The sequence below is a fragment of the Mytilus californianus genome, unplaced genomic scaffold (genome assembly GCF_021869535.1).
Source record: "Mytilus californianus isolate M0D057914Y unplaced genomic scaffold, xbMytCali1.0.p SCAF_4, whole genome shotgun sequence".
NCBI classification, from domain to species: Eukaryota; Metazoa; Mollusca; class Bivalvia; order Mytilida; family Mytilidae; genus Mytilus; species Mytilus californianus.
In genome coordinates this window covers 14,050,964-14,075,840 of record NW_026262690.1, presented here as the reverse complement: position 1 = coordinate 14,075,840, position 24,877 = coordinate 14,050,964, and the positions used below count along the sequence as shown (strand labels likewise).

The 24,877-nt window shown below is 33.2% G+C and overlaps 1 long non-coding RNA gene across 2 annotated transcripts; it reads left to right on the top strand.

Moving 5' to 3' along the window:
- The first annotated feature begins 11,764 nt into the window (after window positions 1-11,764).
- On the top strand, window positions 11,765-23,105 carry LOC127737511 (uncharacterized). Of its 2 annotated transcripts, none has more exons than XR_007999609.1 (4): window positions 11,765-12,016; window positions 15,852-16,220; window positions 19,747-19,920; window positions 22,311-23,105. It is a non-coding gene; the product is annotated as an uncharacterized LOC127737511 (long non-coding RNA). The 2 variants fall into 2 exon arrangements; XR_007999608.1 differs by having other exon boundaries at window positions 11,766-12,016; window positions 15,849-16,220.
- The last annotated feature ends 1,772 nt before the right edge of the window (window positions 23,106-24,877 follow it).

Genomic DNA, 24,877 nt, shown 5'->3' with positions numbered 1-24,877 from the left:
TTATTGTTTGTCATACACCTCCAGTCAGCTTAAGAAGATTAGAGATTACTTCTTTAAACCTCTGTTAAAACATGACCCTTCATTAGGTTCGTTTGTATTAATTCTATAATCCTTTTTTCAAAGGCTAATCAATGTGGACTATATTTTGACATTATTATCACTCTAGTTTTTCATGTTAGGAAGAAAATTAAGAATAATAAATGCAATTATTTATTCGTGTAAATGAAATAAATACTTTCATAAAGTTCGTGCCTCCGAAGAGCTTTCCCGGATTATTCTTCATCGGGAATACGCAAACCAAAACTTTTAAAAGCCATGACTGCTGAAATACGCTGCATCGTTAGGAGCTATATGACCAAATTGGACCTAAACAAAATAGCCAATTAAAGTTCAACTTTACATGCGGGGGTTTGAACCATAGTTTTAAATATTTTTTAATTCATGAACGTATGAATTTTAAATAAGTATATGTTATAAATCATGTAGGTACCGAAGCATTGACTACTGAGCTGATGATACATTCGGGAACTTAAAGAGAGGCGAAAGATACCAAAGGGAAATTCAAACTCAAAAGTCGAAAATACTCAACCAGCAGCAGTATCGACTCATTGTTTACAATGAGATACCCTACGACATAGATGAAAAACTAATTTACACTTTTATGTAAACGCGTATTAAAAATAAGAAGATGTGGTATTATTGCCAATGATATAAAAATAAGGAGATGAGGTATGATTGCCAGTGAGACAACTATCCACCAAAGTTCAAATAAAGTGGATGTAAGCAATTATAGGCAACCGTACGGCCTTCAACAATAAGAAAACCCCATACCGTATAGGCGGCTTTAAAAGGCCCCGACATGAAAAATATGAAACAATTCAATTGAGAAAACTAACGGCCTAATCTATAACAAAACAATTAACGAAAAACAAATATAACAGACAAGAACCAACGACAACCACAGAACTACAGGCTCCTGACTTGGGACATCCACATAAATAATGTAGCGGGGTTAAACATGTTTGCGAGCGCTCAACCCTCCCCCTAACCTGGGACAGTGGTGTAACAGCACAACATAAGAACAAACTATAAAAATCAGTTGAAAAAGGCTTTACTCATCAGATCGATACAAAGCAGAAAAAACATCAAACATAAACACAGAACGGACGTGGCAGGGCTTTATCCATCCCTCATCCCTAATAAGAAAAAGGACACTAAGTACAGATCTGAGAGTACTCGCAGTTACTGACAGCTATTTCAAAGCCAATAACAACTAATAAAAAAATAATGTATCTAAGACTAAAATATCAATCAATACACGTCAAACATCCAATAGATTTAGTGCCGTAAAGACGTCATTAAGTCAGAGAAAAACATGACCTTGTGTAATGCCAAAATGCCAAACGATCGACAGATTGTAGTACCGTTAAAGCGCATATGTGTATAACAAATCTATTAGCATGATTTTAATTTACTGATAACAAAATCAATATTTATACCAATAAAAACAATATTCAAACATCTAATTACAGTGTTGAATGGTAACCTTTTAGAATAAGTTTATCTAAAGGATTGGTGAGTTTACCCGGATCGTATATAAATTTCCGGGCTCGGTAAACAAAATCACCGTAACATTTAGGATGTGCTATTCCGTCTGAAATAAGTGTTTTAAGGTACAGCCAAACTCGCAAACCAAATCTTTGTATCTGTGGAAGAATTTAGTAAAGGTTTTAAGTAATTTGTGGTAACAAAATCCCTGACTTAATAATTTACCAGTAATACATAGATTATGCTCATTGAAATCCAAAACGTCACTACAGACACGGGCATAATGAACGAGTTGGGATATATAAACACCGTAAGATGATGTCAGAGGAACATCGCCGTCCAAAAAAGGAAAATTAACAATAGTGAAAGAAAAATCATTTCTTTTGTAGTAAATTTTTGTGTAGAGTTTCTGGTGTAAAACTGAAATATCTAAATCTAGGAAAGGAAACTTATTGCTGTTAATATTTGATTTATTTAAAGTAAGTTGCTATGGGTAAATTTCGGCAGTATATTTAGAGAATTCTTGATTGTTTAACGAAAAAATATCATCAAGATAACGGTAAGTGTTGTTGAATTTATCAATTAAATTGAATTTAGACGGGTCTTTACTGAGTTTGACCATAAACTGTGATTCATAACAGTACAGGAACAAGTCTGCTATTAAAGGGACACAACTGGTGCCCATAGGAATACCTACTATCTGTCGATAAACTTTATTGCCGAAACATACATAAATGTTGTCACCACCACATTGTTGGCTGCTTTGTCGGTCAGTACGAACACAAAACGCTTTGCGAGTACTTGAATTTTGTTTTTAATCCTAGAAATGGGCGTATTACTTATTCTTTTATTTATTTCTAAATTATTTTCGAAAAGTGATATACGATTATCAACAATATTGAGACATTTATTCAAATAGAAATCAAGTGACTTATTGTCAGATTTCTCCCGTTTACACCATTTTTTACAATATGACGAAAGAGCATCTTTAATAACCTGACGACACTCTTCCCAATTTATTTTCGACGGTGGACGATATTTTGGTCCTTTTTTCAAAAAGTTTATAACCTCTCGGTCTTGGACGATATTGAGGTCCCCTGTAATTACATGGCCATAGTGATCATATCTAAACTTTGATGTTTCAGTCTCATGTCGAAGGAGCATTATTTTCTATACTGACGTCTGATGTAACTGACGTCTGATAAAAAATTAAACTAATACTTCTACTGGGTTTTTTATACGAAAAAGAAATTACAGGTGGCTCTTTGTTATCAAACTATGGAGGTATAAAGTTTTGAACGGTAGAGTCATGAAAAAATACTAGACAAATTAATAAAATCAATACCTCTATTAATGTATTTTATTTTTATGAAATACTTTTTATGATCGTCAGGTTTGTCAATTTGAGGGAACAGTCAATGGTGACAAAAAGCTGTAATAATTCGTGTACACTCATATTTAACGATACTGTATCACACTCGTTATAAATATTATGTAATTTACTAATTGGTATTTGACCCAGTTTACATAATAATTGATGTCTACCATTGTTTTTAAATATAGATAAAAAATCATCAAGTTTAAGATTAGAACGATGTTTATTCCGTTAATTGCGGTTAATGCGTTTGCCATGATACCTATGATTGCGTTGTCTTTTCAATAGTCATGATATCAATAGAGGAAGTTTTAGATATGTTTCCTTGGACCATTATATTGTTATTTAGACCAGGGGATACGCTGTCTGTAGTCGTTTAATCCAAGACAGTTCGCAAAGTTTACGGGAATCTTCAAACTCTTTATGTGATTTTCCTGGTTGTTTCTAGACGGTTTGAAGTGGTTGGAATTTAATATATCTAATATTGTGTTCGTGATTTTCTAAATGTTGGTAAATCAAACTTTTGAATTTTTTAGGTCTGCGGAAGCGGTATAGTTGTTCTTGTGTTCGTTTGAAAAATTCACGTCCAGTTTGCCCTACATATTGAATACTACATTTCGGTTTTGTTCTTGTTACAAGATATATGACGCTTTGGGGTTTTCAAGTAATGTCATATGAAAAGGAAAGAGAAAATGTTCTTCCGTTCACTGATGAACGAACAGTATTATCCGAAGATAATCTGGAGCAAGTTTGTCATTTTGTCACGTGGATATTCGAAGTGTGGAGAGGGTTTTGTTATTTTACCGTTTCTTAAAATCATGATATAAAGTTTAAAAGTAAATAAGTAAAAGAGGCCGAAAGTCAAAGCTTTGAATTGTGATCATAATTACGGGAGTAGGTAGTGCAGTCGAAGAATTCTAATAAAAACTGTAGTTAATTTGCCTGGGAACACAGTTATTTTTTCGTTGTGCATTTCTATTAGATAATGAATTAAAATTTTAAAAATCGCTCCTGCTCTATCTCAAGAAGCTCTAGACATACTAAATATTGACCTTATAAAACTAAAACAAATCACCACTATACCTAAATATTAATCACCCAAAGTCATTTAAAAACATATAATTTAATCCGCCTACTTTATATATCCTGCATAAAATATAAAGGAATCAAAAGGAAAGTATGTAAACAAAATTTTGGAAGTAATATGCTGCCTACAATAGGGACTATCACAATAAGGACTATATGTGTGTGTCCACGGACCAACTGTCCACAATAGGGACTATATCCTCGGACCAACTGCCCACAATAGGGACTATATGTGTGTGTCCTCGGACCAACTGCCCACAATAGGGACAATATGTGTGTGTCCTCGGACCTACTGCCCACAATAGGGACTATATGTGTGTATCTTCGGACCAACTGACCACAATAGGGACTATATGTGTGTGTCCTCGGACCAACTGCCCACAATAGGGATTATATGTGTGTGTCCTCGGACCAACTGCCCACAATAGGGACTATATGTGTGTGTCCTCGGACCAACTGCCCACAATAGGGACTATATGTGTGTGTCCTCGGACCAACTGCCCACAATAGGGACTATATGTGTGTGTCCTCGGACCAACTGCCCACAATAGGGACTATATGTGTGTGTCAAGAAAAACAGAAAATATTCTTAGTAAAACCATAGCAGGGGGCAAATAAGATAACCCAAACTTGAGACATCTTTCAATTATAGTCCAAATGAACTGTTACTATGTCTCATCATGGAAGTATGAAATGGTTAAATGATTTGTTTAAGATATCTGTAATAGTTAAGTAGCTTTTTTTAATACAAATGCAACTATACCCTTCTTACTTTAATTTGTTATTATTCAAATCATCTACGCAAAAATTTACGAATAAAAATGACTTGCCTAATTTTGAATTTAGATTTTGTTTGTATATATTTTTTTCGTTGATAGTTTTTTATTCATTTTCACATTTAGTACGGCAAGTGGTATCAATAAATTAAAACATAACTAAATATTATTGCTATATATCTATAAACATTTAGGGTCCTGAATCTACATTTTGATGTCTATACTTATATATTGGCATTGCCCAAGATCATGTTTTTCCCTGCTTTTTTATAACGTCTTTACATTGAACCCATTGGATGAGTACTAATGAATATTATCATCTTTAATATACATAATTTTTATTAGTTGTTTTTTGCTTTGATCTAGCATTTAGTAACTGCAAGTACTTGAGGATCGGTATTTTGTGTCTTAAGTCTTTTTGCTAATTGGGTTTTTTTTTTTGTCGATCTGAAATGTCAAGCCCTTTTCAAATGATTTTTATAATTTGTTCTAAGGGGAGGGTTAGGCGACAGTTTAAAGCCGCCAAATTCTGTATATGTTTATGATTGAGCAATATTTTTTGCCACAAGTGATTTCTGCAAATAGTATTAACAGCTTTAGAAAAACCAACAACATTTTTAAAGTTTTTTATGTCACTTGAAATCGTGTGTTAAAAAGTAAAATAACAAAAATATCGAACTCCAAGGAAAATTCAAGACGGAAAGTCCCTTATCAAATGGCAAAATCAAAAGCTCAAACATATCAAACGAATGGAAAACAACCGTCATATTCCTGACGTGGTACAGGCATTTCCTTTTGTAGAAAATGGTGGATTAAACCTGGTTTTATAGCTATCTAAACCTCTCGCTTGTATAAATGAATACATTATCAAGCAATGGTAAAATATCCGTTCGAAATCCTCATTTGTTTTCGCACTTCGAGTAAATGCAGAAAAAGCAAGATGCTAAATGCGTCGAAAAAACTTTAACAACTGAATATGGATTGAATAAGGTATAAATCTCAAACTAGGGAAGGCAAAGTCATACCAATTCAATGTTTTATACAAAATTTCACATGGTAACTTGATAAATAGATCACAGGACTTGTTACTCCTATAATACGATATAACCCCATGATAGTGAATAATACCCGGAATTGTTTTATGAACAACTTAACAGTCCGGATTCTACTTTGTCAAAATTATCTCTCCATAACGCCACCGATTTTTTTTCAAACATAAAAATGGAAGCCATTGTAGGGATGACGCGCTGTCAGTTTAGCTCTTGAAAATCGATAAATTTATCCACATAGCATCATTACGATCCACATATGACATATGTATTTTAAAAGACAAATGAATCTACTAGCTATTGAGCATCATTTAATGTACTTGTAGGCCTATAGTCAACTTAAAATTATTGTCTAATCGGTTGTCAAGGGGAATTTTCGAAAGTTCAAAAACACTAAAAAAAATTCCAATTAAATATTTCGTGAAAGGGCAGACTAAAAATTTTCAGAGGTTGAAGATTAATTACCCTAGATAATACACACAAAATTCATCTTTTGGAAGTTATGCATTTTTAAGATCCACTTGAAAAGTCTGTTGTCAAGTACTTTTAGTTAAAATTATTAATTCAAACACACCTACTCTGTTATTATGACGCATTAGAAAGGTATTTCGTTTGACCCTATTTCATTTTATTAGTACTGTGAGTTTTTAATGTTATTATATCAACCTGTAGCCTAAGTATATAAAATTAATAGAATCTGAAGCTAGAAGATGTATCAAATATATTTGCAGTATACGTTTTCAAGACAAAATAATCAACTCAAACACGCCTGAACATAAAAAGGTGTACTCGACTTTCTCTTTTTAAAGAAATTATTGCCAATATTTAGGATTTTTTCCGAAATAACCTGTCGCCGTTGCGGAGATGGAAAATAACACTTTAAAAAAATCAATCCTTTATCTTTCTGTGGAATTTTTTTCGGCGGAATTTATGCTTATGCAAAAAAAAGATTCACATGTATTTGCACCTACCAGTGCGCGAACTGGTGACAAAATATTACCTCCCCTGTAAACAGTGCGCTCTTCTGACTAGAGGCGATCGGTAAAGATAACGGATGATGCTGTAATTGTTTTGCTTGTTTGAAATGAGGTAGCACAGACGAACTAAGACGTATCAACTTAATGTGAATATGATAATGAATCAGGTAAATTATTAATTGTTAAGTTGATCCTCTTATCATACCTTCATATGATAGGCAAATTCGTGAATTTTCGATTTTCAGCGTCGTCATGGTTCAAACTTGTATAAATCATGCCATCCTTTCATTATTTTTTTTAATACTAACCAATGGTTGGAACACTTTGATTTTCTCTCAATCTGTAAAGTTGATTATGTTGCATGACATATATTTTTATCGGGGAAAAAATTGATATGCAGCAAAGATTGGCACTTTTTTATTTGTGTTGCTACGTGAAATAAAGGGAGGTAAATTAAAGTAAAAGAAGGCGCGCTTTTTCAAATAGTAAACAATTTAATTCAGATGCATGGTATTTTGTCAAATGATAAAGAATATCGTAGAAATTTAATAGAAATTCTTCTAATGTATGCAATTTTCATTACAGATATAATATGATATACTGAAAGCCGAAAAGGGGTAAAAACATCATTCCATGAAAAATGGGGGGGAGGGGGTCAGTACAAAATGTTAGCAAAATTTATATTATTTTTATCTGTGGTAACAACCATTTGATTTTCAGGTGGCAACTGAACTAACGATAAAGGGGCATGCAACTATATGTAACTAGTTTTTCAATTTCATTGTCTAGCAAAATGGCTGTTTTGGGGCATTTCTCTGTTCAAACATTGGTTTAATATTTTCAAGTTCTCTTTGGATTGCCTAATAATATTGAACAAAAATATATGACATTGAAGAATACTGAATGTAGGGTGTGGAGAGCTAGTTTTCATATCCATAATTTCATTATTAAGTTGTTTTCTATTGTCTGTTGTCCAAGATGAAAAATTTTTAGTTTCATAGCAAATTATTCAAATACTTTAATCTTAGGAGTATGGTTTTTTACATATTCTTTATTGTCTCAGGTAAAGCACTGATAATTGTGACCCAATTTCAATGATTATTTACTGATCAATTTAGCACAGATTTACATGTAAAATAGACACTACTTGCATTTTTTTAAAAGACTATATTTTTCATCTCTCTTTTAAAAAATTACATCATATTAATCCATAATTGTTCTTCTTTGAGACATAATTTACAGAATATTTTTTAAAATATAGATCATCCTCAAAAGTTACAAGTAAATTAGAATTTCTAATTAGTTACCACAGGATACTGAAAAAATTTAGTTATTGTTGAACAAGTTTAATACTAGTATTTAGTAAACGTTTTAAGTTCCTTCAATGTATTAGTCCCAAATTTTCTTTATGTTATATCTGAATATAAAAATAAGGAGATGTGGTATGATCATGATTTCCAATGAAGCAACTTTACAGCACAGTTCAAATGAAGTGGATGTAAGTAATTATAAAGACCCCTATTTTCACCCAAGTCATTCTTGAAAACATTGCTTTCTGCCACGGTTTTTAAATAACAAAAACTTATTTCGTAATTAAATTTTTTATTAGATTGATCAGAAGAGGAAACAATGTTCAAATTATTTTGCAGCGATGCTCTGTATGGAAGGAAGACTGCTTTAGAATCCAACAGTTCCGGAGGGGGCCCTTTTAACTGACTGTTTAACATCAAGATCGATGTAAGATTCATGTGCTTCATCCAGTGCAAGTTGTTGCCGGTTTTTCCCTATAATTGTGGCAGAAAAACCACTAGCTCTCAACTGGATAATAGACAGTGTCTGGCATTGAAAGGATATCAAACGAATGTTTTATGGAATGATTCTCAAGAACATATGACGATTATATGCATGGAAAAGTGGAGCTAGTCTCTTTCATGCAGCAATTCGTAATTCCCAGTTTGAACTCCGAAAAGACAAGAACAAAGAAATGTACATCAATGAGAAACAGTCTCTGAATAAAATCATGCCAAAACTTAAAAGTGTCATCAGTGTTGCATAATTTATTAGTAAAGACAAAAAATCCATCTTTAAGATTGCCCAACTGAAGGCTTTTGTCTGTAATGTTTTGTAAATCTTGAAGATTTATATTATTTTATCAATATTGTTGTTCTTTGATATTTTGTAAGTAAAACCATGTCTTTCAATATTTTGTTTGTGGTTTGTTTACATGTAAATTCTGAAAGCTCATGTTTTGAATTTCCATGATCAAAGACACTGAGCAACTGAGCTTTGTTGAAAGATTTCCACATGTCGAGATGAAATAAATGAGTTTTTCTAAAGTTTGTGCATTGCTGTAGAACTGTTATGAGGCCATATATCTTCTTTGTGTGTTAATTTGGCAATTTCTTTCCATCCAGCATCAAAGTATGTTTTCAAAATAAATGGCTGGGTGGTTTTAAAAATATGCCAGTCACCAGGGAAAGGTAAGACTTACGAAAGTTCATCTGAATATTCAACTTTTAACTTTAACAGAATAAATGTTTTGGCATCACCGACAGTTATAATAAGGCCGCAGTTTAAATTTTAACCTAAAGTTTCATGATTTTTTAGCTATATTGGGACATATTTGACAAGTGTCCGACCTTTTCTTTTTTGAAGAGGGGGTATGACATATTTGCATTCTAAAGAAATATTACAACTGGGACAGAGACAGTACAAGGATCCTAAGCTATGGATGTCTTGTAACCAACTTAAAAACTCACTGGCTTGTTCATATTATGATACGATCTGTTTGCCGTCTACGGTCTTAATTCCACATTTGTCGCACTCTTGACAAATTTTTCAAGGATGGGCTTTTGGTTTCAATTTGCATGACATGGAAGTTCACAAAGTTTATGACAAAATAAGGATTAAATTTGTTTATTGATATGACATGCCAAGTTATAATCCGAGATTTCTCTGATGTCCAACGGCTGTTTTGCCAGACAAGCTGGGGCCGTGCTTGTCTGGCAAAACAGCCGTTGGACGTCAGAGTAATCTCGGACTAGCCAAGTTATTCTAAAAATAGCTCCTCGCATGCTACCCGCCTGATTTACAAACTAATATCAGAGTCGGATTATGGAAGGGGGACAGGGTGCCCGCCCCCCTTTTGTGGGAAAAAAATGGTTGATTATATAGGAAATCACTGAAGCATGACTGTAGCGGGCCTCCTCTTAGGCAGTCAGTGGGTACCCCCTTATGAAAATTTCTGGATTTGCCACTGTTTATACTTTAATATGCACGTTAAAGATTTAACATGCGGACTTTTAAATCAACACCGGAAAAGTTGTTCAATTTTGCGCAAAGAAAAATTAATGCATTTTTAATTTTATGGATAACATTTTCTTTTGCACACACTCCAACATATTACATGAACTGACAATAAACATAAATCAAAGTTAGAGAAATGTGTATATTTATATCCAAAAAATACTGTGACAAAAATGCAGTTGATGCATAAGACAGTTTGATTTTGTAATTCAATGTGTAATTGTAATTCATCATAAATTACCTGTTAGAACAATACATTAACGACAACTACATTGAAAATCATCCCTTTATCCTGGGTTGCTATGAGACCCGTTGTTGCTAGGGTGCTCTCTTCGAGGACCGCGCTATTGGTATACAGTATGCGGGTTCGTTATAATTGTTTAGCAAATAAAGTTGGGACCTCGGACTCAGTTAAAGGATTAAGGATAAATTGAAGTTATAGTTTTAGACTACTTTTTGATACAACGTTAATTGTGTGTAATTTTGTTGTTTCTTTGTTAAGTTTCAAAGTTTAAAGGTTGGTCTCGTAGTTTTTAGTAAAGTTTCCAAGTTGTAGTTAGGTTTTGAGTTAATTAAAAAATTGATATTGGAGTATCTCAGATTCTGTGAAAACGGATACGAACATATAGTTTATAAGCCAAACACGTTACAATACCAAATAAAACACTTATGATATCAGAAGACAAATAATTTGTTTTACACAATGTTACAAACTATTTCGTAGTGTGTACGTATTTCAATTTTCATTTTTTTTCCACAGATTTGAATTCAATGGAAGATGCGCATACCTGTACATCATAAAAGTGCAAAGTCTATGTTCTTTAACACACGTGTTTACTTTGGATCACATGTTTTTCAAACATAATATGTCATTTATATTATGATGATTTCTTTGAAATGTTTTAAATACACATCACATTAGGTAAAATAACAAAATGTAAGAAAAATATGCAGTCAAGATTGGCAGTTTTTAAGACACCCTATGTTGAGCAATAAATTGTTCAATTAGCAGCATATTTGGCAACTAAAAAATCATATATTAATAAATTCAGCTTTAAAATATACTTTATTTATAGTGTTTGTATAAAAGTTATTTCATGGTTTTGTGTTTAAAGAGATATTCATCCCTATGCATATCGAGTTTTATGTGTTTATTTTTTTTTACCTTTTCTATCTCTTTCATAAGAATAGTATCACTGGAAATCCCACTGCTACCACAATCGACTGTTTTGTGGAAATTTGTCTTTAATTTAAAAGATTACAATATCTCGAAGCTTCATACTATAATTTAAGTAAAAACACGTATATAAGATGCATAAAATCCTAAATTATGCGCCTTCATAGTCATTAAACCTTTAAGTCCATAGAAACAGATGTAAACAATTCAAATATACCAACTTGGCCTTTTTTAAATTCTCTAATAAAGAGTTTAATTTCTTTTGTTTGATTTCAATTGGATATCAGCCTGTATAATAAATTGCATAGAACCAAAACAGAAATTTATCAAAATATCGAAAAGTTCACAATATGTACTTGTCTGGTATACATTCAGACATTGACGTGATTGCGCGCTCGAACCAAATCATTTTAAAAGTATTTAAATTATCATAATAGACGTGTTACGCGTTAGTTGTGATTATAATTGAGATTTTTTATATGTATGTCGAAAAATGTATTAACTTCTTCCTGTTTGACGAGTCCTTTTAAAAAAATGAATAAGACAAGAATGTAATAAACGACAGACATTTAACTCGCAATATGTGGAGGACTATTTCTTTACACGGATGACAGGAACAGATCAAAATCAACCACAATATGAAATGAGCTGAATAAGATGACATTTCACGGGTTTATAAATACAGTTCATTCATGTTTAAAGCTGTGAAGACACATTGAAATGTAAGTTCGTACTTATTATATATTTCTTAAATCATATTTCATTGCCATAATGATACTTAGAAATGAATAATTGTACATGTAAACAGGTGAATGACTAATTGTACTGCACCGTTTTAGTATTGTGTATATACAATATGCAACCTAAACATGTTAAGAGACGATACCTAATCATGTTAAATGTATAAATATAGGCTATTGGATCAGCATACCATATTATGGGTTAGTTTAGGCGAGAGAAATGTCTCACAAACTTTGGATAATTTTTAAAAACCACACACCTGCAACAGTTCATTTTAGTTTCTCTATCTATGTTGGGGCGTGTTTTATTGGTCTCTTCTGTACATCTCCAGAATGTCTTTTGGTGAAGAGTACAAACAAATGAATCTGGACCTCTTCTGGAGATATTCTGTTGAAGAAGCAATAAAACAAAAATTCAATTTGCCGTCGAATGTAGCAGAATTTTTTTTATATGTTGGATGACATAAATGGAATTTACGATGATTTATTAGAAAATTAAGACACGTCAGTTCCGATTCGGTAAACATGACTGTAATGGTGTGCTCTGTTTTAGCATTGATGTAATTATACAATAAGTATAAAAACAAAGAAAATTGGTTGGAAGAAATCGCTGTGTTCGTGACATTTTTTCTTTATGCTTTCCCAGCTCAATTTTTCTAAACAAATCCGGCTTAAAGCCCCGACCATTTGTTTTTCACGAATAATCTTAAACTGTACAAGAATTTGTCAATGTTTGTCTGGTATATGATCGAAAAGAACATCTTGTCTATCAATTTTTTTAACAATTATTTATATTGCAAAATTTTGATGGTCAAAACCTTCGGACCACCACAAGGTATACAAGGTCACAGCGTTTCTCACACTGTTTATGACTAAATCCGTTGGTTGTGTACTGATTGATACTTAAATCTGGGAGAACAAGATTTATTTCAGTGTTACTTGTAATTAGCTTTGAACAAACTTTCAATAACTGCAAATACTCTTATTTCGGTGCTTTGTGTCTATTGTCTTAACGTTAGTTGTTTTTTGTGTCTCGTACCGATCTTTTGAGTTAATCTAATTGCAACTGACTTTTACAGTTTGTTCTTATGTTGTACTGTTACACCACTGTCCGAGTTTAGGGGAGGGTTGAGCGTTCAAACATGTTTAACCCTGCCATATTCTTTTTGTGCCTGTCCCAAGTCAGGAACCTGTAGTTCAGTGGTTGTCTATCAACTCATATTTGATTTGTTGTAAATGGTTTTGTAATATAGAATTAGTTAGTTTTCTTGTTTGAATTGGTTTATATTTTTCATGTCGGGGCCTTTTATAGCCGACTATACGATATGGGTTTATGTCATTGTTGAAGGCCGGACGGTTGCCTATAATTGCTTACATCCACTTCATTTGAACTTGGGTGGATAGTTGCCTCATTGCCTACATCTCCTTATTTTCATAATATATACCTGACTTTTAAACTCGTGTTTTCCTTAACATGCATGAAATATTTGTCACTGGACGTTAAAAATAAGCAACCAACAATCAATCAATTTAAACTTGTGTTAAATAAGGGGAAAACCATTTGATATTTTTTTTTGGGGGGTGGGGTGGGGGACAAGAGGTTTTTAAATATGAAAAATGTGGCCAGGTAAGAGCTAAAAAAAGCACGATTAGCGACAGATTAAAATGAATAATAAATCCGCAAAATATCCTCCTGACCCCCCCCCTCCCCAGACTATAAAAAAGTCGTCCCCTTACTGTTATTGTCCGTGTAGTTATCATATTTATCCAGCTTATCGTCCTTACAAGAATGTCCTACTAAGGATGTCATACCATAAAAACGTTAATCACACAGATCACATTCTATTATATCTGCATTCATAAATTTATTAATGTCATTTAGACTAAGCGACGCCATGTTTGTTATGTGCCTCTGCCGTCTAAACTACCTATTTAAAAGGAAGAGGTAGAAGAGAGCCAGAAGATCTTCCCAATGCAAAACAAAACAGAAATGGACCTCTTCTGGCTCACTACCGAAGAACAAAAAAACACGCCCTTGGCCATTGATTGAACTATGTCAGTTGTGGTGGTAAGTAGAGATGAGATAGGAATATATCTTTACATCAGAAAGGCAACAAAACTCAATGTTATACGCTACATGAAGTGTCGACAGTCACGACATACACGTCATTAGACTATTTTTCAACGTATATCCGAGCATCACAGACGAGAATTTTTTTTTTTGAATACTCATATAGTGCGTGTTATTATTGTATAATATCTTGTAATTTTGTATGTGTAATAACTTTTATTTAAACGCAAATTTAGAGTGCCGGGATTTTACTCCGACTGACTTCCTGTTTACGCCGAATGACCTAATGACGTAATGACGTTTGCATTAGATTCACCGTAGGTCTCTACCGTCAATTTTCTGACGGCTTAAAAGAGCTAGAAAACGCTATATTACTTTCAGCTAAGCCCGAGATTGGTGTATATTGTTTACTCTGACGAGTAATCACCATTACCTTTAACTTACTTAAAAGGCAATCGAAAGAGATAAGGGTTTAATGGTAATATGATGTCATACCAAGTATTACAAAAGGACTTTTGCACCAGGAGAACATGCATTTATTTTTCCTGAATTGAATCAAAATGTCTATTCATTTATAAATTTCCTCTGACTTCAGTTTTCCTAATAAACTCCATAGGTAGATTGTCTAAATTACTAACATCATGGACATCACTTTTCGGATCTCGTGACTGTTTTACTTCGGTTATTTTTCAATCTCTTAAAAGTTGAGCTTTGAATTACTCCGTGCTTGTTTGAACTTCAATATATTTTTATCCTGCAATCAGCCAACTATAGTAAAAATAAAGTCTCCTGTTACTCCGCTTCCTTATTGAGCAAACAGTAATGTGAATATAAAAAAAAAAATCTTTGTGCGTAACAGTTCATTTTGGAGTCCCCTTCGCGGTCCAGGTTTAAACTATGCCGATTTTTTTGAAAAATCAGAGACAACTATTTGGATTTAAACAACTGAACCTTAAAATGGAGGGTGTAAATTACAGGATAAAAACAATGTATGTACATGTAAATCTTTTACATACAATTGTGTTTCTGTGATATACGTTTCAGTTATTAGCTCGAAGTAGCGAAAGTATAATACACAGAATAATAACCATACAAACATATTAAAAAGGTATTAAATAAGAAGTACGCCTTTTAGAAATTATATTAAGATTGCGTAAAATTACTCAACAGTGAATTATTACTAACAAACGAATAAGAGATAACATGAGACATATTTCAGTATTATAGTAATAATACATATAAAATGTCAAATCGCAGGTAGATAAGCAACGTCTTTAAACCATCATGAGTCACCAATCGAATAATATCTTACTTGCCATCTAAAATTATTTATCGCAACTCGGATAAATTATGACGTTATGATTGGTTTGACGCCGTCACGTGGTGACCCCCTATGGATCCGTAGGGGTCAGTAGATTTCATATGAGGTTCATGACGTCACGTTTACTGTTAATGGTGACGTCACCGATTAATGTTTTTTGCACTTCATTGCTTATTTTTAAACATAACTTAGCTGGAAAAGTCCCGTGTGCGATAAATTCGTTATACGGTTCACTACTGACCCCCTACGGACCCATAGAGGGTGAGTAAAATCAATAGGAGATTCGGGCTTCTGCCTCACCCCCTATGGATTTTACTAACCCTCTATGGATCCGTATGGGGTCAGTAGCAAACCATATAACTTATAATATAGATTACAGATTATTCTTTACTGGACTTATTACCATATTGTGTATATTATAGCAGATATCACCATAGACTTAGTCTAGAATGGCAATACTTTGTCTACAGAAAAGAGGACCGTATGGTAGATGGATTTGTTTGGTATTGGTGGTTTTAATACTATCACAATTATTTGTTGCTATGCGACCAACAGCCTTAATGTCATATCAAGCGGCCATTATCGCAGATATCCATAACAGTTTTCTTCAGAGACAAGATGATTCCAGGTCGCACCTATTTGACAGAGATGCAACTGATCCAGAGCTTATAAATTATGTCCGTAAAAACTTCATTGAACATTTTCAAAGCGTTCCTTACAACTTGACCACTCCATGGAGAGAACATCCAACACGGGAACAAAGTAAACAAATTGATAATTTTTTGCATAAACAGGTACTGTAAATAATTGAATACTTTACACTTTAAAAAATGTACTTGGTGGAATTATTCAATGAAAAACTGGGTGGGGGTAAGAGGGGTCCTGATCCCGAAATCCCGGGCTTAAAAACATGGAATCCCGAGGTCCCGAATATAAAAAAATTTAAATCCCGACATCCCGAAATTCGAAAAAAGAATTCCCGGATTTCGAAAGGATCAATCCCGAAATCCCGATCTTAAAAACACCCGATCCCGGAGTCCCAATAAAGGTCCTACCCCCCCCCCCCCCCCCCCCTCATAACTATATCAGCAAATAAGTAAATACAGGTCACGAACTGCTTGCTAGGTTTTTCAATAGAACAACAGACACAAAAAATAATATCATTTTCAAATTAAAAGTATACACCATAAAAAAGTGAACCTCAAATGGCTCTATTATACTCTTTAACAGTAGGACACAACTGATAGCTATTAAGGTAGATAGGGTGTCTTCCTCCATCTTGGATTTTGAAATACCAGAAAATAATCGGTCTAGATCTTTAATAAAATGTGCAAATTTTGAGAGTAGTTGATAATTCATGTGTAAGAATTTTCATTTTAATATAGAAAATGACATGTTTTATTAGGTCTTTCCACTTTTCTGTGGAAAGACCTATTGGTTTTCTTCTGATTATTATTTTTTTCTTCTTCCGCCACTTATTTTCTGACAGTGCTTTTTCGTTTCGCAAGATGTCGCTTAGATTTTTTGCATATGATATCGAACAATTATTGCGACTTTGAAACTGACCCTGTTTAACCGAACACTTTTTATTGTAAGAGTTATCTCCCCACACAATATTTTTCTTGTGTACGCATCTCCTTCGCAACCGTAAAAGATTATGACAAATTTATGTCACCAATTTGCTCGTTATATCCTCAGGATCTTAAGAATAATTTTGACCGAAGCTTTCCGGAAACTCCATATGAGAGTTATTTCCCCTTCTGTATTTAAAATAAGTAAAATGTAATTGTAATTGGTAAACCATAAGTGATAGAGACCTAGGGTCTTTTGATTTGAGGTCCTTCGTCCAAAAAAAAGAAAAAAGGGTCAAGGTCAAAGGTCAAGGTCATTTCTAAATTTAGATTTTGGCTTATTTTCACCTCTTTTCAAACAAGATTTAAGATATCGACAACATATTTTTACTTAATTGTTAGTTGCGACATGTCGTAACACATACATATTGGTTTAAAGGGTACGCTTACATCATCTTAGAGTTTTCTCCCCTCTTTTATTTAAGAATATGCATATGGTGATATAACTCATGAACCAAATATATTTAAGACATAGGGTCTTTTGATTTGAGGCCCTTGGTTGATGACCTTGAAATTGAGCTCAAGGTCATAGGTTAAATTGACGTTCTAGATTCTGACCTTTGCTTTTACCTCTTATGTATACATGATAAAGCCATGGGACTTTTTGCATTAGGTTTCAAGCCATTTAACCTTGGAAAAGCCAACCGGAAGTGACCTTGTGTAAACCGGAAGTAGTTTTTTTTTGTACTTAATTAATATAAAAGTTTATAGAACCAGATGTTTTTGGTATCAGTGTCAATTAAATGTTTGAATAATACCAGAAGTAACATTTTTAAACCGGAAGTAACAAATAATCTCCCTAATTTAAAAAATATTGTATAGAAACCATATATTTTTGGAATCAACGTACAATAAGCTATCATTTGACGCTGGAAATGACATTTTTAACCGAATTTTACTATTTTCATATCAAAATACATGTGGTTTTTTTTTTGTGGAAAGACCTTTAATTGTTCTCTGAACAATTGGTTTTTAATTATATTTATGGTTGTATTTTACAAAAAACAGAATAGTTTTGTTTGATTCAATTTTTTCCAACTTTGCCACATAAGGGGAGGCAACTCAAATGTAAGGGCAGATAATTCAGATAAAGTTACTTTTACAATAAAATGTGTTAGGAATTTACCTATTTTATTATGTAGAAAGAAAACGGGTCCCGTGACCCCTTTTTTTTTCTTTTTCTTATCTGAAAGTATAATATTAGAGTTATCTTCTCATATTTTATCTCGAAATTCTATGGTGTAGTTTTCGTTTTATGGCAGAAAATTGCGTTTTCCATGCATAATCTATACAAAATCTGTCAAATTTGCACAACCTGTAGCGTGAAAATAAGCCCCGTGACCCAATCCTTTTTATTATTTTTTTCAAAAAAGCATGATATAAACTACATTTTGACAAATTATTAAAAACTTCTATGGATTGTAATTTAGACACCCCATCTACCTTAATATATAGTTTTTTTTTTAAATACTCGTGTGAAACTACCTAAGATATCAACCGGAAAATTCTTCTTGCATATTTTATTTTGCTTATCTTAAATGTTAACGCATTCTATCAAGCTGTTACTTTACTCTTTTGGATCGTTTTACGTTTAGTTGCATTGGTGCCTTTTATAATTTCGCGTCTCCAGTGAAACTCATTTACGACCGTCAAAGTGTAAAGCAAAATATTTTGTCCGTATATTGGCAACATTTCATTATCATAATAGTTTGATAGATATCGAGAAAATATATCATAAATTGATTGTTATGAAATTTTGTCTCATTAAAGGGGGGGTTATAGAAATTAATATTTTGGACACTCCTATCATTTTAGTGTTTTGTTTTATTGATTATAACAAACAAACCTAAGTTCAATAGATACAGTTTATATTCATTAACTCTAAATGCCCATTTGAAATTACTTTTTGTTAAAATATGTTTTGTTCGATAGTTAAGATAACTGTCTTACTAAATATTTTCAGTTATGAATAAAAAAAATGTTTGGGTTTTGCAGACAAACAATATTTGATGCAGCTTTCACGGTAATACTCATACTTTCCATGGACAATATTTCCAAGAATCCAAAACCATTCATAATCTTTATGGCGAAGGAGTTCTCCGGGAGAATTTAAATTGATTATGAAATTTTATAATGGGCAGTATTCCACAGTAAAATATTGTCATGGACAGTATTTCTAAGTAAAATATTGTCCCGACCAATTTGACAAAATTTCATGAAGAAGGACAATATTTCAAAGTATTTCAGTATAATTGAATATTGTATGCTGACAATATTTTGTATGGAATTTTGTCTGAAAGACAATTTTTCATAAGGGACATTATTGTATGTTACAAGTATTACATTAGAAAATGAACAAAACGTATGTCCTGTGTAAAGTACACATCGCTGTTGACGTGTTGATTTTAGGATCATAATATAAATAAGAAGATGTGATTAGTTCCAATGAGACAACTATCCATCTAAGTCACAATGTGTAAAAAGTAAACAATTATAGGTCAAAGTACGGCCTTCAACACGCAGCCTTGGCTCACACCGAACAGCAAGCTATAAAGGGCCCCAAAAAGACTAGTGTAAAACAATTCAAACAGGTTTTAAAACCAAGCATACACAGGTATATAAACTTGAACAGTCCTCAAAAATTAAATATATTGTACGGCTGCCAACTAATTTATTTTTTAACTTGCAGACCAACGGTACATTTGTAGATATAGGAGCAAATGACGGAGAACAAGATTCCGTAACTCTGTTTTTTGAAAGATGGCGGAATTGGACAGGTTTATTAGTTGAACCTAATCCTTCCAAGTATGACACAATTAAACAGAAACACAGGCGAGCTTTAACAGTCAATGCTTGTGTCAAGGTATGGTTTATTGATATACTTATATACTGTATTGTACTTTCTTGAAACTTAAAAAAGTTTTTAAAATTCTCATTTTTTGGTAGCTTCCACTTATAAAATCTCCAAGTCGCAGATATATTATTAAGTGCTTGAAAGTTTATTGCATAAAATTTGAATGCATTTTTTTTCTACATTGCTTTAATAAGAAATATTAAACTAAGTAATTAATAAGTCGGGACAGCGGACCAATGAGTGTATTGTTGTGTAACGTATACACAGAAACTTTTAATTTTTCACTTACATGATTTAAAAATGATACAAAGGTTCAAGGAATTAAAAAAAAATTATTCCTTTTCACCTGAAATCTAGAATAGAGCAATTGCTGTTATTAAAATATTAAACGTTTTCCCCTATTTCAGTAAAATAGAGATAAAAGACAAATAAATGTAGCTTAAAGTGTGTCCAACCAAACTACATGAATAACAAAAAGACATTTAGAGGTCTAAATAAGTTAAAAACAGACAGGTGTCTATACAACATACCAAGCCCTAAAACCTCGAGTCAGGTTTCATAGTTAACCTTTATCAATGGTCAAAAGTCTATTCTCCTAGTTTACTCTGATCTTGTTCTTGGACTGGTCTGAGCAGCCACGAAAACAAACATAAATTAACTCAAAGCAGTCAAAAGGTGTGCTTTCTAAGTCAACTTTCTGTAGACGTAATAACTCTACCCATGTGTAATATTGCTCAAAATGGCGCATTGAGCTGATATGGGAGTCTTCGGATGATAACAGGGCGATATCGAAAAGGACATGTTATAATCTATATTAAGTATAATCAGAATACACACACGTCAGATATATTAACTGTGCGTTCCATCGTGTTGTGGTTTAAGTCTTGTGACAACTGTTTAATTTTTTTTTAAAGTAATGAACGCGCTATTGTTATATACCTGATCATACCTTTATCGATTACAATATCACAAACGTAAGTAAAATAGTTAACTGGTTCGAGTTCAAATAAGTGGATTTAAGCAATAATGAGCCAACGTACGGCCTTCAACGATTAGAAAAACCAATATCGTATGGTCAGCTATAAAAGACCCCGAAATGAAAAACTATGAAACAATTCAAACGAGAATACTAACGGCCTAGTTTTGAACTAAACAATTTACGAAAAAATAATACGACAGACATGAACCAACGACAACCACTGCACTACAGGCTCCTGAGTTGGAACAGGCATATAAAGAATATGTCGGGGTTAAATTTGTTTGTGAGCGCTAATCCCCACTAACCTGGGAGGGACAGTGGTGTAAAAGTACAACATAAGAACAAACTGTAAAAATAAGTTGCAATTGGCCCCACTCAAAAGATTGGTACGCCTCGCTAAAATAACTAACATAAAAACAATAGACACAAAGCACTGATATAAGTGTAATCGCAGTTACTCAAAGCTAGTTAAAAATAAAAATAAAGAGATGTTGTATGATTGCCAATGAGACAGCTATCTACCAAAGTTCAAATGAAGTGGATGTAAGCAATTATAGGCAATCGTAGGGGCTTCAACAATTAGAAAAACCCATACCGTATAATCGGGTATAAAAGGCCCTGACATGAAAAATATGAAACAATTCAATAGAGAAAACTATCTGCCTAATTTATAGCAAAACAAAAAACAATTTACAAAAAAAAAATGACAGACATGAACTAACGACAACCACTGAACTACGTGCTCCTGACTTAGGACATGCACATGATGAATGTGGTGGGGTTAAACATGTTTGTGAGCGCTCATCCCTCTCCTTACCTGAGACTGTGGTATTACAACACAACATAAGAACAAACTATAAAAATCAGTTGAAAAGGGCTTAACTCATCAGATCGATACAAAGGAGAAAAACATTTAATAAAAACACAGACCGGACGTGGCAGGGTATTTATACATCCAGCTAGTTCAAAGCCAATAACAACTAATAAAAGAAATCATGTATCTAAGACTAAAGCTAATTACAACTAATAAATAAATCATGTTCTCCCAGACTAAAGTATCAATCAGTACACAACGGATTTAGTATAAAGACGTGATAAACAGTCTGAAAAACGCATGACCTTGTGCAATGCCAAAATATAAGTAAAGAGTATTGACAGGATGTACGATCATGAGTTTTATAACTGTATAAATATAGCAATATATGTTTTAATTCTTAACTATTTTGTTATTAGCAATTATGATAGGATAGGCATTAATAAGATAAAGTTTAGATTATTACACATACTTCTTAAAAATCAGTGCCGAGATCGTCCCACATCAACCAGAAATGTATGATATAGACTTTTTCATAATACACAAACAAATGCTATAACATAATACACAGACAGCAAGATATAATATTTTTTCTTGTAATTTCAGACAAATAAAAACGAATCAGAAATGTTGTTTTCACGAAATAAGAAAATACCTTGTTTTTGGACGGACACCATTTTATATGCTTTAAACAAACATCAAATAGATCTGCTTAATATTGATGTAAGCGGCAAGGAGATGGACATCTTAAAGTCGGTCGCACATGACAAGTTTTTTATACGTGTAATAACGGTGGAGTTTGCTATAGATATATTGCCAGAACTGCACAACATATTTGGCTACATGGATAAAAGAGGTTATGTTGCTATTCATCAATATATTAACCAGGGAATACAGAAAACTGATGTGATGTTTGTGAACAAGCGTGCACTGAATTCTCCATCATAATTTAATTGTGCTTAAGTGTGGTGAGCCCTGTAAACGGTTAGTTGGAATAGGTGAAAACTTTTTTTACCTTTCACTGCTACGCAAGGATAAAGCATTTAAATAACACAATGCAATCAATTGATGAATTGATACTACTTGTATGTAATGTCAGCTTTTGATCTCAAATATTTGTTACAGGGGATTGTGAACTATACTATTCACACTTATAAATGAAACTAAATACATACAGTTGCTGTAGAAACCTTCAAGGTTGTTTATCTATCTTTAAAAAAATCTGTTATTTCCTTATTTTCTGAAAGAAAACATTCATGGCAGATAAAAGGGTAGGTGTAGACCTAGTTCACAAAGACATCTTGGAAGCATGCTGTGTTTAGTTTCAACTTTCTATGAACAAGGGAACCAATATTATATTTTGTTTAAACTAAGAGAGTACAAATAGCAAAATGCACTTTTTGTGATTTTGTCTTTTTTTTAATTGTCGATCAATAAGAACAGAAAAATCATATGAGACATATACCACACAAAATACAACTAATATATGTATGACCTTCCTTACTGGTGAAACCCTACGGATCAAAGATACTGAACATCGACATAAAACCGAAAATCTACACGAAAACACACGATATAAAGTAAAGCAATACTGAATCTTTAATTTTTTTTAAAATTATCAGTACGTACTCGAATTTCTACTTTCCTTTAACATCTGTTCTAATGCCAGCGATTAAAGTAACCATGGCATACTTTATAAGTGACCCCCGTTATAATTCCCAGTTGTATAAGAAGGAGTACTTTACTATGACTGCGACATCACAGTGGTTAAGGAGAGTATATCTTACTATAAGTAATGCCCTCTGGTTGAAATAAGCATATCATAATCTGTCTGTGACATTAATTGTAATGCCCAGTTTAAGAAAGCATAACTTACTATGATTACGACATCCGTTGTAACGCCCAGTGTTTGAAGTAAACATACCATACTCAGCCATCGATATTCATTCTATTCCGAAGTGGTCGGACTCCGCCTGCGACCCGGATAAATATCCGGTAGTTAAACGTATGCATAGCATAGTTTTGTGCCGGAGCCAACCTTTTAACACCACTGGTTAAAATGAGAATAACATTTTCTGCATGTAACATATGGTATGCCTAGAGTTTAAAGTAAGCGTCCTCTTCGATGTCGTTATAATGCCGTATGTTTAAATTCGGCATACCTTACCTTACCTTGGCCTGTCACTCCGATATTCGTCTTGATTGTTATTGCAGGCAAAGTTAACCTTAGATGGATTTGGCTATTTTCTTAAGCTCCTTTTGGTCATATAGCTTTTCAATTGTTTCGGTTCGTATGCATCCTTGGCTTTCACATATTCGAATTTGAGCTTCCTGGTGGAGATAAATCCAGAAAAACGCTTCAGACGCATGAAATTGATTACGTATTTCTTTCATTTTTTATTGGTTAAGGCCAATATTGCAGTAAGAGACAGCACTCGACAAGAGAACACGAAGACGTATGTCTACAGTCTTCAGCTGCACGGTCGACCATTTCGTGATGTCTACCGTTAATAAAACACAACAGTAGTTTACTAGTGTTAAAACACTCGTAAATCATATAGCTATATACTAGATAGAGAGAAAACAAGGAAATCGCATGAACTCCCAATGGTCGTTAATCCATTTGGAATCTACAAGCTAAGATATAAGGAAAAGTCCAGGAAATCGAATGAAACACAAAATGGAACGAAATATGTTTACAGGGTAAACATCTCCATCTTGTCACGTATCACCCATCATGCGAACCAAGGATAACAACCAACGATAGAGAACAAAACCCCGCCGTTTTGTTTTTAATCAGACGACTATTCCTGTTTCAGAACATCTTACTTAGATTATATGTCATTTGGTCTCTGGTGAAGAGTTGTCTCATTGGCAATCATACCATATCTTCTTATGTTAATAATAACTTTATATCAAAGGCTGCGAAAACATGTCTCATTATAACAGTAAGGAAATGTGATTTGATTGCTAATGAGATTACATTCTACCAGGAACAACAGGACGAGTATGTATACAACCACAAGTCACTGTTTTACCTTCAAAAATTAGAAAAACCTAAACCTATACTAAGCTATTAAAGGTACCGACAACCACATCATAAAAGGCTCTTGATTTGGGAAAGGAAGACAAAGAATGTTGAGTGATTAAAAATTTTTGTCAGCGCTGAATAC